Genomic DNA, 2,974 nt, shown 5'->3' with positions numbered 1-2,974 from the left:
TGAGTCAGTACTGAAGCCCAAAGCAAACCAACAACATCCCAAGAAATACTGATAGATATATGCACACTAAATTTTACCACAGTACTATTCATAATAGCAAAAAGATGGAGACAGTAGAAGTACCCATCAATGGAAGAATGGATAACAAACTTTGGTATGTACACACAATGGAATACTATGTTACCTAGAAGAATACCAAGGAAGCTGCAAAACACCTGATAACATGAATGAACCTAGAGGACATTATGCTAAGGACCATTATTGTAAAAGCTTAAGAAAAGATTTCCATACCAAAGAAAAATTCTTTGATGGTTACCAGAGATGGAAGGGAGGACAATAAGGCACAGGTTAGAGGATAGTCACATGATAGCTCAGGTAATGGGGAGGGCAATATACAAGGAAGGTCAGGGCAATACACAAGTAGGGGAATGGGTGGAAAATAAGGAAGATAGGGGAAGTCTTAGGGAGGTTTGCATGGGCTAAATTCAATAGAGGTAAATAGTGATGTATACTCAAACGTCATTATTCTCCTTCTATAAATCTTATAAAATTAAACAGGGTAAAATATATCAATTGCAAACTTCATTTGAAATAGTGATAGGATATTTTCATAGTCTAGCATCATATTATATGAGTAATGGGTTTTAAGAAGAATTAAATTTCAATTATGCTTTGGGAGGATGCTGATAAGGCAAATCAATGACAACTCTTACAATGAAGTTCTTCAAACTAAGGAATGCTTATCAATATTCAAAGCTATAATTACTTCTTTGCACAAAATGTATACTATGATTATAGCAGAAATGTTCTCCTTCCAACCACTTGTGATGTCTATAAGAAACAAGAAGTTGGCAATGAATGAGCAACCCCATAGAGAAGTGATTAGCAGAAATATTTAGTGTGGCTTAGTGATGGGAAAGAAACATGTTGCACTGTTAGTAACCTATAATTGTTATTTCTTGCAGAAAAATAAGCTAAAATTACTCACATATGTACTCTTGATTCATTATAGAAAAAAAAAATCCTCTAATTCTATAACATGACTTTCATCCTGCTGAAAAACAGCTATTTCAGTAAACAATTATACTATTGTAGCATTCAAAGATAAGTAGATTGTAATATATATCAGGTTCTACAAAATGAAAAAAGAAAAGAAAGAAGAATGAAAATGGCAATGAATAGGAGAAAACCAAAACAGCAACATTACTACAGTATCAATTAACAAATTGTGAAAATTTCTTCTGAAATTTTTGCCATGATGTTTAAAAATATGCAATTAATCAATCCTTTTTATATATTTAAATTTAAGATAGGCAAACAAAATTCTAGGGTCAATATAGTAAATTAAGACAAATAATAATGCAGGAGTGACCACTAACAGACATAAAAGAAAATCAAACTAGTATGAATGGAAATGTAAAACTACTTTAAGACAGCAGTAAGAACTCCTGGTATGGCACTGTAGGACCACCACTGGACTGAAAACAACAAGATTGGCAGTTAAAACCCACCAGCTTCTCCTTGGAAACCTTATACAGGGTCACTATGAGTCAGAACTAACTCAATAGCACTTAAAACAACAACAAAAGATCTAATATAGGATATGGAAAAGACAAATTCATTCTATTCACAATATAAAAAGTGTACTTAAAAATACTTCAATGAGCATATAACACAAGAATACTAATAAAAAAAGTAGTAAAACCACAAATTGAAATCTCTTGTGACATTATAGAAAATAAATGGATGGTGATCAACATAAAAATATCTTTATAAGGTGAGCTTCAAAACTTACTAACGATTCTATTGGCAATTGTCATGTAGGCTCTAAAATCTTAAATGCTCTAAAATCACATATGACTTTATAATGTTCTCAAATTGTCTATTTCTGTATTATGGATGGTGTTGTTGTTAAGTGCCATCAACTTGATTCCGACTCATAGGGACCCTGTCTAGGATTTCTGAGGAGAAATATCTGGTGTGTTTGAAAACAATAGGTGAACTCTGTAAGGCACTGCAGCAGTGCCAACAAAGCCCTCCAGAAAGAACTAATCAGCCAGTATGAGCATGGAAATTATTTTTTAAATGAAAAAGTTAACAAATATTGTCAAACACACAAATGAAGTCTTTGCATTAATCTTTTTATAATTTATTATAAAAAGATGAACGTCAGTCAGACAGGAATTTGGTAAAGTCTGAGAAGGTATTTGCTGTAGTATTGAATATATTCTATTATGGGTTGTGCTGAAGAAAATAATATGATCATTCATAATCCATGTTCTTGTATATTCCTATGCCCTTGGTGTGGCCAAGACCTGGAACTTGCTTCTAACCAGTAGAATACGACAAATCTATGAGATAGCTTCCCCATGATTATGTTCTGTTGCTTGAAAATGATGAAGAAAATTTATAGGTATGTTTAGGACAGAAATTAGTTGATTTTAACTCTATCAAAGAAAGATTAACATGTGAGAACTTTACCTAATCAAATAATTTATTTAACAGAGACAGAATAAATCAGAGAATCTCTCTTTTGTGAGCCTTGAAGAAGAAAGCAACTTCATCAAGCTACAAGTAAACGAATTCAGGCAAAGATCCTATGATGTTAGAAGAGAACCAAAGATTAAGGAAAGAGCCCAAAGCAAACCAACAACTTTATGGTTGTCTGTGGTCTGTGGAACCATGATCAGAGAATTATGCTAGCCTTACCTCGTAAGCTGTATTATGATAAATGTATGAGTAAGCAAAATGTGTTGTTTACACAGTTAAACTTAGTTAATTAAACAGTTGAGAAAACAGCACATGGGTCACCTTTCTATGAAATAAGAACAAACATGGATTTTCTTCATTTGTTTGATTAGGTAGCTGTCTTCCAAATTTTGAACATACTCAGGAGCTCTGGTAGCGTAGTGGTTACAAATCGGGCTGCGAACCTTAAGGTCAGCGGTTAGAAACTACCAGCTGCTCCACGGGA

This window comes from Chrysochloris asiatica, unplaced genomic scaffold (genome assembly GCF_000296735.1).
Source record: "Chrysochloris asiatica unplaced genomic scaffold, ChrAsi1.0 scaffold00068, whole genome shotgun sequence".
In the NCBI taxonomy this organism is placed as follows: domain Eukaryota; kingdom Metazoa; phylum Chordata; class Mammalia; order Afrosoricida; family Chrysochloridae; genus Chrysochloris; species Chrysochloris asiatica.
Note: the sequence above shows the minus strand (reverse complement) of the source record.